This window comes from Megascapheus bottae, chromosome 8 (genome assembly GCF_031878675.1).
Source record: "Megascapheus bottae isolate mThoBot1 chromosome 8, mThoBot2.hap1, whole genome shotgun sequence".
Classification (NCBI taxonomy): Eukaryota; Metazoa; Chordata; class Mammalia; order Rodentia; family Geomyidae; genus Megascapheus; species Megascapheus bottae.
The window spans coordinates 13,060,031-13,072,980 of NC_143516.1; the positions used below are offsets into that span (position 1 = coordinate 13,060,031).

The 12,950-nt window shown below is 39.4% G+C and overlaps 1 long non-coding RNA gene across 1 annotated transcript in view; it reads left to right on the forward strand.

Moving 5' to 3' along the window:
* Positions 1-11,316, forward strand: part of LOC150059555 (uncharacterized) — a 138,703-nt gene extending 127,387 nt beyond the window's left edge. Inside the window, exon 4 of the long non-coding RNA XR_016536387.1 lies at positions 11,067-11,316. This is a non-coding gene — a long non-coding RNA (uncharacterized LOC150059555). The remainder of the gene's footprint in view (positions 1-11,066) is intronic.
* Positions 11,317-12,950: the final 1,634 nt, after the last annotated feature.

A 12,950-nucleotide genomic window follows, 5' to 3' on the forward strand; every position in this document is an offset into this window, starting at 1 on the left:
GACACAAAGATGGAGGATTAGTCACCTTAAATAGTTTTCCTTCATCACTGTGCTCTTTTAAGAAGCCATGACTGCTAATCCCATATAGTGCCTTGCAGTCATGATATACTTATTTCCTCTACTCACTGCAGCTCCAATCTCCCTTCAGTTTTGATCTGCACCATAAACATCCCTCCTCTAACCACCATTTCCAATCCATGCTGGACCATGGGGCTGAACTGCTCTGTCATTAGTGACATGTGAATGAGATGCTGTTATTCATTCAAACAGTGGCACTCTCTGGGTATTATGCATTTATTAGATCAAGCATCAAAATAGGAGTCTACAAGAAACAATGAAGGCCAAGAAAATGAATACTGCTAATTAAATTAATGGTGTCGTCTTTCACAAGTGTGTCTTGAAAATGAAATGACCCAGTGGCAAAAATAGAACAGGCTGGGAACACTTTGTTCCATGATATAGAGGGTTTAAAACAGAGAGGTAATTTACAGTGTGTTAAATTACTCAAATGTCAGTGATGAATGAATATTAACATGTGAGACCCTGCCCCCCAGATTCCTTATTCTCATAGAATCAATCATAGCACGAAACATAGGCATAGTCACAAAGTTAATTAGTGCTTCAGAGTCTGACCCAGATACCCCTCCTTGCTTTGTGCTCATCTACTTGCTCCAGGAGTCAAACACACTATTTCTACTCTTCCAGCTTCAAAATATTTCCTTTAGCAACCTCTATATCTATGCTCTGACCGAGCAAGACTACCAAATCAAGAAAGAACATTGCTATTCATGGAGCAAAATTTTAAATTAGCTGTTAATAGTTGTCAAAGTCATTTTTTCTGCTACTTTTTCTAATAGGGTCAGTGATTATAAGAGGAATGTTTAAAGGTTCCGTTCTGGGAACATGGGGGTGGATTCAGTCTTTCTCTCTCATTTTAAGGGTGGCTTCATTTTAAGGATAGTGATGAGTTGTATACTATTGGTTCAAGGTAATTTTGCCATGGTAAAGAAGTGGCTGTTTTTGGTTCCTTTGTGTTTTCTGCTGTCCAGAATGTTTCAGGAAGGGATTTTGCTAGCAGAAGCGTGAGTGAGAACATGTAATGGGCTCCCACTTTTAGGGAAAGGACTATGCTATCTTCCCTGCAAATTGAAGTTGATCACTCATTCTCTCTGGTAAATGCTTCCCACAATTCACATATAGAGATTCTGGCCAACAAAAATAGTCTTGATTGGAAGTGGGGCTGTGGCTCCAGGGGTAAGGCAGTAGTCTTGAGCTGAAGAACTCAGGGACAGCGCCCAGGCTCAGAGTTCAAACCTCATGACTCACAAAAAAAAAAAAAAAAAAAAAAAGAACAGCCTTGATATTGGAAAAGTTGCCCAGATACCATTTGAAATGCCTCAGGACAAGTTTTTAGTTGGAGCTGATAGAAGTTCATGTCATAGACATTCAAGGAAAAGTTATTCACACATGTAATAATGTTAACATGCAGACAAAATCTGTCTCTTGAGTCAATCCAGTGCAGGAAATTTAAAAAAAATACATAGGGACAGGTAAACTTAGCAGGCATCACTGGGGATGTTACAGTGTTGGTGAAAGCATCCATGCAATGGAAGAAGACATTGTGTCATATATATGTGTGTAGATAATTATACATATATCCCTATATATATACACAATTATCGACCAATATATACTTTTTATAATTTTCAAAAAGTTCATTTCCCCAACTTACAAAAGATCTATATTTTCTATGGCAATTTGACACTTAATAATTATTTTACATTTTTTTAAACTATAGGTAATGCCAAACATTAGCATTTAGCTGTTCAGAAGATGAGAGGGACTGGTCTTTCCTAGGAAGAGGCAATCACTGGACAGTGCTATGGCCAGATTTGTGTCACTGTCATCCCAGCCTAGCTTCCCCACCATCGCAAATGAGCCTTGTAGAATGCTTCTCTGGGGAAAGATTCCCACAGCTTCTGCACTATGCAACTCTGCTCCATTGCTCTCTCTCCTCCTTCCTTACATCCTCATATGTGGAACTCATCAAGTTTCAGGAAAGAACTTAGAGTACTATTGGAGATGGGGATGGGAACAAATTATATAGAGTTTTCTAGATGTTCTGGTCAATTACACAGAAGAACAGGAGAGATATTGATGTGATATTGATTTAAAGCACATAAGACCCATATATGTGTATATATATATATATATATATATATATATATATATATGCCTGTCTGGCTATTTGTAGACAGAAGAAACAACATCAGGATTAAAGGACTTCGAGATTAACCTGAGGACACTCTGTAGTATTGGAGGGTCCTGGAGTAGTAGAGGAAGAGACCTTTAGAGTAGCTTGGCAGCAATGGATGTGATAACAAAGGTTTTCAGATCCTGGAGATATTTTGAAGTTTGAGCAAATGGGAATTGCTGATAAACAGAATTTAAGGTATAAAAGAAAGGACTCACAGATGAAGATACACAGTTGAGGCTAAGAATTTGGAAGGAGGCAATTGCTATTAACTAAGATTGAGAAGACTTCAGCCACAGCAGGGCTGACCAGCCACTTTCTGGAAGTTGCTACGCTGAATATAAGATGTGTAAGATTTGTCAAAGTAGAGATGTACAATGTAACTCCATTACAGATCTGTATTTTAAGGGAGAGGGTCAAGACTGGAGGTATAAATCTGCCAGTAGATGGCTTATAGTAGGCAATTAAAACCACAGAGCCCAAAGAAACTATCAACGAATGAAGTATTGTTTATTTCAGTTTAGAAGTTGTGGAGATGAGATCCCAATAAGTAAAATCCACAAACAAATTAAAGTCAATGTACATAATTATTCCTACTGCCATCAAGGCATAAAATAAAAGATGTATAAAATAAATTTGGTCCCTATGGCTTCTTGATCTGAATCTGTTTAAGATCTACAGAAAATAATAGCATTGTAAAAAGCCTGTGGCTTTTCAGAATGCTTAACAACAGGCACAGTGTGTCAGCAATAGAAAAGCTCTCATTCTTTCTGTTTTTCTTTGTGTATGAGAGATTACATGTGCATACGCATACACACACACACACACACACACACACACACACACACACGAAGAGTGGAAAGGGAAAAACAGGAGGAAGAGGGATAGAGAGTGAAGGGAGGGAAGAAGAGTTGTTAAAAACACAATTCTCTCCCCCAACTAACTGGGCTTTATATTGTCAATTAATTGTATTGGAAATGTTTGCCTAATTTGATGATCTCAAAGATACATAGTTTGTGACAATGGCTTAGACAAGATGTCATTCTGTGTTACCTCTACTTCTGCCACTGTAGATTCTGTCATGAGAACTGTGTCAGCTTTGATGTTAGAAGAAAGTCATCTCTTCCAGAAGTAAACCACTTTGTTAGCTACTCAGGGTCCTACAATGACCTTCATTTCATACTAATTAGAAAGGTAGTAATGAGAAAGTCAGTTGAATCTAGACTATTTATAATTTGTAAAATATTTTCTGCCAATTAAGAGCGTGTTTTGACAGAGCAATTGCGTTATTATTCCAGAATGCAGTCAATGCATTGTCATATCAACATGAAACTTCTCCATGAGTAATTGGCATGAGATCATTGGTATAAACTTTGCTTAGTGACCTAGAACTTATTGTAGTTTTTAAAGAAGTATTAATACATATCCTGTGTCAGGAGACTTGGAGTGAATCTCAAAAGGTAACTGACATTCCTGAGACACAACTATGCAGGAACTTTTGGACTTTGACAATTTTCTGAGAAAAGCTAGAAGCAATATCTCAGCTGTGCAGAAATCAAAGTACTCTATTCACTTATGAAAAACGATCACCTACTACTACTTATTCACTTCATTTGTCTGAGTTTAAAGAAATACATTCAGAAATCTTAGGTAAATGGCTCCATTGCATCTCCTCATCTGAGGAAAAAGACAGACGTGAGAATGTCCCAACACCACCACTGCCTTAAATGAAGTCATCCCAAGTTACTTACTAGCTTTAGTAACCACTTCAGTGACAGGAAACCACCCATCAGGTGAACTTTCTTTGCTGAACGGTAATGGGGATTGACTCTTCTGCATGGTAGGCCAATGCTTTACCACTGAACCATACCTCTAGCTCTTTCTACATTGGTTGTTTTCAAGGCATGATTTCAACTGTTTGTCCACAGACCTGAGCTTAAAGCCTCTTACTACTTTGTGATTCCCCGTGTTGCTGAGGATGACAGGAGCATGCACTACACCCAGCCATCGTTTTTCCCTTACACCTGGGGTGACAGGTATACACCACTGCTCTCAACCATTGGATGCCATGAGTCCCTTTGTGTGTGATCTGGCATCATACTGTGATCCCCCAATCTCTATCTTCCAAGCAACTAACAAGGATGAGGAATAACCATGCTGCAGCCTCTTGTCCAAATAATTTATTTGCACATAAGACCAGCAAATTCATTTGGTGCATGATGAAACAGACACATATGCTTCTCATTGGCTCTTGCTGGCTTCTCTCAGCCTACCTGCCTGTACTGATCATTTTTTATGGCCTATGAGTGGTGTTATTTAAATATCTAGCACTTGGCAGAATGAAAGTTTCCTATCCTTGGTAATTAGAATTATAGGCTTGAGACACTTGACTGGTTTTTCTCTTGGATTCATATCTCAACGACTTCCCTTTAGATGGAATTTAGCCCTACTGGTTGCAGGTGGCTCATGCCTAAAATCCTAGCTAAGCAGGAGGCTGGGATTTGAGGATTGCAGTTCAAAGCTAGCCTGAGCTGAGCATTCTGTGAGACTACCTCCAATGAACTACTCAACTGGAAGTGGTGCTGTGACACAAGTTGTATAGCACTAGCCTTGAAGCACAAAGAGGCTCAGTGATGGGCCAGGAGTTTGGCCTAGTGGTAGAGTGCTTGCCTACCATGCACAAAGACCCTGGTTCAATTCCTCAGTACCACATACATAGAAAATAGCCAGAAATGGTAGAGCTCTGGCCTTGAGAAAGTCCGAGGACAGTGCTCAGGCCCTGAGCTCAAGCCCACGAATGGCAAAAAAAAAAAAAAAGAAGAAGCTCAGTGACAAGGTTCAAGGCCCAGGATCAGGAAAAAGAAAGGAGGAAAGAAAATCTTTAGTGCACTTTTCCTTCCTGAGAAATGGTAGTGTAAAGCCTAAATTAATCTTGGCCACCTAGTTGACAGAAGCAATAATTTTGAAGTCTGATCCTACCAATTGATTGTCAGAATTTTATTCCTTTCCTGTTTTCTTGCTACCCAACACAAAAGTGGTGATTAGAAATCAAGATGATCTTAGATTATGTCCAGTTGTCTCCCATGTGGTACAAAGTCTATTGCTATGGTGCTCGGAGCACAATTTCTCATAGTTCTTAAGAAGGCTGGATTTAACCAGAAGGCCCGATTTAAGTCTATGAAATTTGTGTACCTTTCTGATGCACCCAGGTTTTCTTATAATAGCAATTCTTTAACATTACAGAATTTTTCCTTATTGTTTCCTTATCAGAGATGCATCACTTGCCTTTCACCCTCTGAGACTCTACTTCAGTAATGGAGCCAGTGTCATGAATGCTGAGGGCACAATTCCTCTGCATGCTTTCTCTTTGGGATATGGCCGGCTATGTTTTTCATTTACAGGAATTGTTGGATATGCAAATGCTACTTTCAGTGGAAAGAAATAAATAGCTACTAAAATATCATATGCTATTTTATTACCTAAAAGCATTCTGCCATTGAAAAATAGATCAAGAAAGTTTCAGCCATGTCTCCAGCCCTTTTGATCTTGACAGGTTAGCTGTAGATTGTCAAGTTCGGTTTCTTAGGCTTTTCCATTTATATCTGCCACCAATGTCTCCACTGTAAAATATGAACATTGGGCCAATTAGATTCTAAAGTCCTTCCCATCCGTCAGCTGGGCAGGTAAACTACACAGGAAGTTCCTGAGACCTGCAGGCATGGCTCCTTTCTAAATCCCATTACAAGCTTTTTTAGCCTCTAACCAGAAGTCTCCATTGATACTTTCTTTTGTGTCCTGTACATACAGTAATTCACCTTTCCCAGTGACATATTTCTGGCTGTACTTGAAAGAGAAGGTGATGCTAGAGCCAATAGTGTGACCAGCACAGTGTAAATCACCCAGGCAGAGAGCAACACATCTGAGAAGAGATGGCAGAGTTCACAAGCAAAAATAGCTCACAGACGGAAAAACCCTCAAAGTGTGAAATCTCTCACTTCACCCCCACCTTTGGTTTTTTAAATTAAGTTTGCAGCACTATTTACCATAGCAAAGATATGGAACCAACCCAGATGCCCCTCAGTTGATGAATGGATCAACAAGATGTGGTATTTATACACAATGGAATTCTGTGCTGCTGTCAGAAGGAACGACGTCACCCCATTTGTTAGGAAATGGAAAGACTTAGAAAAAATTATATTAAGTGAAGTAAGCCAGACTCAAAGGAACTTAGGCTCAATGGTTTCCCTCATTTGTCATAATCAGTAGAAACCTTGGGCTCTCCTAGCAGAGATTTACAATAGAACAAAACCTAGATACATAAGGCCGTATAGGATGAAGTTAAATGAAAGGACCTCCAGGGTATTGAAACAAAAGCCATATAATGAGTGATTGTTGTCCTTCATGCACTATGTTATCTTTCATCTCTTTTGCTGTCCTTTGGTTATCTCATATTGTTACAGTATTTCACCTTGTTATCTGATATATTGTATATATGCTTATTTGAAAAAAGATAGAGGAGGGGGGGAAGAACAAGATAAGGGGCTGGAATGGGATGGAAATGGGGACCAAGACATGAGAAAGGGTATCAATGTTTGTGAAGTAATGCACCTTCTGTCTGGTGAATATAATGTAACCCTTCTATTAATTACATTAAAAATATATGAAAAAAGTAAATTCTGCCCCCCAAAATTGTTTTCTTATCATTTTCCTTCCTTTCCCTTTTACTTAATGTTTCAAAATGTGGTGGAATGCTAAGCAATGATATATCCTAGTTTTGTGAGTATATGAGCAGATATAGTCTGGTTTAATAACGAAAAACACCTGATGGGTGAACTCTCCATCCAGATGTACCTCCTACTAGCAAAATGCAGCCCTAGTTTCTTGGAGCAAATCCGGGTGTAAGGCTTGGTGACCTAACCTACCCCTCTGTAAGCATCCTCATCCACCCTTTTGAGTTAGACCAGGATAAGCATAAACAAGAGAAAGAGGAAACTCCAGTTCCTTGCTGGATATCATGGATTATTTGGACAGGATGGTGTCATGTAACCTGTCTCAGGATCCCAGTATCCTGTCTTTAAACTGACCACACCCAAGAAGATAAGCCATGAAACTCAGATGTTTCCAGCACCACTGGGGGGGAAAAATGGATCTATCACCAGGATAATGGGGTCTGGCCATGTGCTGACAATGTAGAAACCTAGAACTTCCTATCAATCAGGCATATGATCTGCTTCCTTCTACAAGTGGGCTATGGGAGAATGGATACTTCTAGTCACAGATACGTTTGTAGTGATTAGAGCTAAGCAAGTAAATCCATTGCCCTCAGACTCCTGTCCTACAGAACAGCATGATTTGGCTGCCCTTTCTCAGTGTTACTTTTGTCCTCTATGTCACCTCGCCCCTGGTCATACTGGTTACTCTCCTCCATGTCAGTCTTATCAGCAATTGTAAATCCTGTTGTTTGCCTCCAACACATAGATCATTGCAGCTCTGGAGAGTAAGAAATACTCAAAATTCTCCCCATTGGTAGTATAGAGGCCAAATTTCTATCTTCTTTGGATCCAAAAGCATATTCTTCTGTACATTGCTTTGCCACTAAGGAATTTTAAAGGGAAACAAATGGCCCTCCTAGTATTTTTAGAGAATTACTTTGTTCACCTTTTGAACTTTAAAAAACAAACAACAACAACAAAAAAAACTACTATAATCCAGCCACTGTTAACTGGAGATGCCACAGTGAACAGGAGTAGGCAAACATTTTTATCCACTGGGGACTTGTGCTGTTAACTTGGTTTTACTAATGATTTTAGTCTTCATTGATTTCTAAACACTCCAGTCTGAAAGAATGTTAATGGCCATTGACTCTTCAAGTATAATAATGATTGCAATGTGAAAACTCACCATATCAGTCTGTATACAAATATTTGAACATGTCCTAAAAGAACGATGTTATGTAGTCTATGCATGCAATTAGGATAGTCTGAAGATTATGAGTTTATGTGAGGATTTTCTACTGAGAATAAATGAGACTAGAGCCATCCCAGAAGTACAGCAGATACACAATGCATGTTTATGTACACAAAATTCATCAAGAATCACTTGCATGGTGGAATTTGGTAAGAGAAAAAGAATGCTAAATAAGATGGAAGGTAGCCAGTATGGATGCCAGAATAGGAATTTGTGTTTGGTTTTGAATTGATCGTAGGAAACTAAAGACTCTACATGCATAAAGTTTTTCTTCATAACTTTGTTGGAATAACTGGTAACGTCACTTACATACATACAAACAAAAGACATTATACTCAGACAATAAGTAGATTACTTCACATTCTGTAAAAAAGGGAAGCAATGACTAGCCTAGTAAAAATAGGTCTTGACTGTCTTTATTTCTTGGGAAAAGTCAAGTGGATGCAGAGACAGTAAACATCTTCTGGCTGGACCTGGTAACTCGGAAAATTTGCTTGTAGAGTTTGGTATTGAAAAACATTCATTCGTGGACTAAAAGTGGAATCACTTTTTTCCATGAATTTTAACCATAAGTACTGATGTCTACATTAACATGGCATGAATGCAGTAATAATCCAACATGAAAGAGGGAATCTGGAGACTTTTCAATCTGTATGAGACAGATATGTACATGTAGACCATTTAAATATCAGAAGTATTTTCCAGGGAAGTGGAGTAACATTTGAGAATGCTTGCCTTCTTTGCATCCTTAACAAGATATACCTTCTTGGTACAGCTAAGTAGAGGCAGGATCAAGCAATTCTAAATGTCCTAGCCGTTTTATGTATTCTAGAATAGAATGTTTGTCTGAACTGGGTTACATAACAGAATATGTAATTATGGTCACCGTCCTTCTAAGCTCTGTGCTTTGGGAGAAAGGTGATTATGAGAGTGAGTGCAGTAGCTCTCTGTGACCCCAAGTTGAAAAGAAAATGGGCTGAGCAAATTCAGTGACATTACAGGAGAAATGGGGCAGCTGTGACCATGGGCTTGGCAGTGCCCTTTGAAGATTAGGATGGAAATGGCAGCCACGATCCAGTAAAAGTCTAGCAAGATTAAAATTGATGACCACATTATCCATTACACAGGAGCTCATACATTATACTCAGCTAAAGGAAGCAGGGGATGTGAGCAGGAGAGCCACAGCTTCTGCTCAACCCTGGTTCTATCTCTTTTATTTCTGTCTGCTCTTATTGTTCTGTACCTTAATTTATTCTACTTCAGAAAGAAATAGATTCCTGTAGGATTTTTGGGCATTCAATTTCAGGGATTGTAAAGAAAATCATACACAATAGAGATATGAGTTAACAAATTCTATCATTACTAACTGAAGGGTCACAAAGTCGAGGGGGAAGAGTTATGAAAATTAATGCAACACATAGAGAAAATATGATTCATGCTCCAGGAGGTTATTATGGGATTTTTGGCTTCTCGATGCTAAGCACTGTGTTTAGGGCTCCAGTGGACTTAAAGGATGTAAGGAATTAATGGACTACTCAAGGATAAACAGGGGTCAAATGATATAACATGGAGAAGGACTCACATTTTTCCTCAGAGTCCAAAGCCTAAAAACAGACAAATGGGCAGGATAGTTAAGTTATAATCAAGAAGTGGTACAGCCAGGCACTGATGGCTCACACCTGTAATCCTAGCTACTCAGGACTGAGATCTGAGGATCATGGTTCAAAGCCAGTCCTGGCACGAAAGTCTGTGAGACTCTTACCTCCAACCAGAAAACCAGAAGTGGTGCTGTGGCTCAAGTGGTAGAGTGCTAGCTTTGAACTGAAAAGCTCAGGGACAATACCTAGACCCAGAGTTCAAGCCCACAACTGACAGAAAAAAAAAACAAAAAAAGAAGTGACATTGTAACACTGTGATTCAAAATGGTATTTACCTTAGTCAAATGTGCTCAGCGACAGTGTCCAGGCCCCAGGCCCCAAGTTTAAGCCCATGACTGACAAAAAAAGAAAAAAGTTGGGCCAGGAGCATGGCCTAGTGGTAGAGTACTCATCTAGCATGCGTGATTTCCTGGGTTCAATTCCTCAGTACTGCATACACAGATAAAAAGCCGGAAGTGGTGCTGCAGGTTAAGTGGTAGAGCGGTAGCCTTGAGAAGGCTCAAGAACAGTGCCCAGGCCTGAGGTCAAGCCCCAGGATAGGCAAAAAAAAAGTAAAGAAAAAGTTACAATCAGTGGGATTACGCATAAGGAAGTCAAAAGGAATGTAAAGTCAATAAAGAGTAAATAGAAGCCCTGTGAGAAACTAGAATTTAGGAAAAACAAGAAACAATGGACCAGAATAGACTGATGCTACAAGAAAACCTTATGCTCCAGGGACTAGCTCATGGATAATTTTTCTTTTTTATGGGTACTGGGGTTTGGACCACTTGAGCCATATGTTCTAGTTCTTTTTTCTTTAGGCTATTTTTCAGATATGCTATTGCATTCTTTTATTTATTTTTTGCCCAGGTTGGCCTCAGGTGGTGATTTGCCCACTTATGTCTCCAGTGCAATTGGGATTATGCTATGAGCTACTAGGCCTAGGTTATTTGTTGCGTTGGGATTTCAGCAACTATTTGCTTGGTTTGTTCTCCAACTGATCCTCCTGATATCTACCCCCCCCCCAGTAGCTAGAATTATAGGAATGCATCACTATACCTGGCCTGAAAAGAATAGTTTTCTGTGTGTGGTGCACTGAGATTTTCTCTAGAGCATGGGATTGGTCTCCCTTATATCTCCGTTCACAAATAGGACATTTATATGTTTCTAAAAATTATTTTCTACTTTTATTCCTTATTCCATTCTAGGTCTTCAGAGTGGTCAAACCCAGCCTTTCATCTCACTAGATCTTCAAGCTTATATCAGATGTACACATTACTGCAAAATAATCCTGTGGTTTCTCTCTGCCTGGAGTGCCTCTTCAGTCTGGCAAGTTCCTATTTCAAATCTTCCCTTGGTTTGACTCCATCATGACTCTGCATGAATATCCCTGGGACTGTGCTAGGTTGAAATTCCCTGTTTTGAGTTTTTATTTCCCTCACTGGACCATAACCTCTTTGAAGGTATGGACCCTGTCATGACCATCTGGTTTAGCATGTGACCAAGAGGATAGATTCTTAATAAATGTTAAGTACTTACAAACTACCCCTGATAGAAAGAATGACTGAAGATGAAAGGGATCGATTATATGAGAGCTCTCTGGTATGCTGATTGACCCTAATTAGCTGAACTCTCTTAAGACGAGGGATATTCTTAGGACATTCATGATTGCAGTTTCAAGTGGGCTTAGAATGGTTAAGGAAGAAAAGCTGAGAGAAGGCAGAAGCCTAAAATTTTGTGATGTTTAAATATGGATAAACTCGTCACAAGAAAATCGTTAAAAGTATGGAAATGACCTTAGAAAACATAAGGCCCAGTTTCTAGAGCGAATGTAAATACACTTCCTCGAGACTTCACACATGGTCACTGGCAGGATACCCTAAATCCAGACTTCAGCACTTCTGATCCTTGGCAGTTCTCTGTCTTCTCTCCTGTGGCACATTACTTCCCATGCTGGATCGTCCAGCATGGAGTACAGAGAATGTCACTCTCTTCTCTCGTGCTCTCACTGAAGCATTTTCAGCAGTTCTCTGATTGCTGCTGGGCTCTGCTCTGTTCATCTCTGCGAAGGACATCTGGTCATCCGGCAAAGGAAATTGCCCAGTACTCTTTCCAATATTGCTCAGTCAATTGGTCAACGAGTTATTTATTGAATTCTTGCTGATATAACCAATACAAGGCTAATATGACAGAGGTGGCTGCTCTTAAACGCAGTGCAGCAATTAAATAGCACTTTGTATGATTGTGAGCTGGCATATATTGAAGGACAATATATTCCAAGGTCACTGTGAACCTGTTCGTAGGAAGCTCATCTGGCAATTAATTTTCATAGCATCATGCATTTTGGCCCAAATCCCAGTGTTAGCTTTAAGGCTTAGTGACAAGGCTATCAGATTCACCTATCCTCAGACATCCAAGCACTTATATCTACCAGGTCTTCACATTTGTAACGGAGACTAAACATCCAGGTAGCAGTAGAATGAGAAGGATGCTTTTCAAATTTTAAATGCTTCATTGAATTTTGAATTAGGGACTGAAGTATGGCAGGAATAAAGAGGACCTTGGGGATTTTGACACAATGGTTGCTGATACGCTGTCATTCAAATACTCTTTACTCTGTGCCTTAGGAAGAGACTCTGTGATTAAGTCTGTGTAATTAGGACTTTGTTCATTAAGTCACACTGCCTAGTACCCGGGCACAGGATCTTCTAGCAGACAGGAGTTGACAGGCTTTCTCTAGATGGTCTTCGTAACTGGTCATCACTTCTCCATCCCTCTTTATCCCTGCTTCAGTCTCGTGATTTGTTAGAGGTCTGTGTAAATGGGCTGTATTCTTTTGATGCATTTCAATTGGTTATTTGCATCTAGGAATTTATCCATTTTTTCCAGATCTTCCAGATGATTCAAATGTATATTTTCTTCCTTAATGATCCTTTCTTTTCTAGAAATTCTGCAAAGTTGTGATGATATTTTCATTTGATTCTAAGGATCTTTCTTCATCTCTTCCTTTCTCAAAGACCCAGCAATCATTTTCAGACTACTGTTTTGTATTCACCTGTCTGAATAGTTTCTGTAGCTTTTTTTCTTGTTAC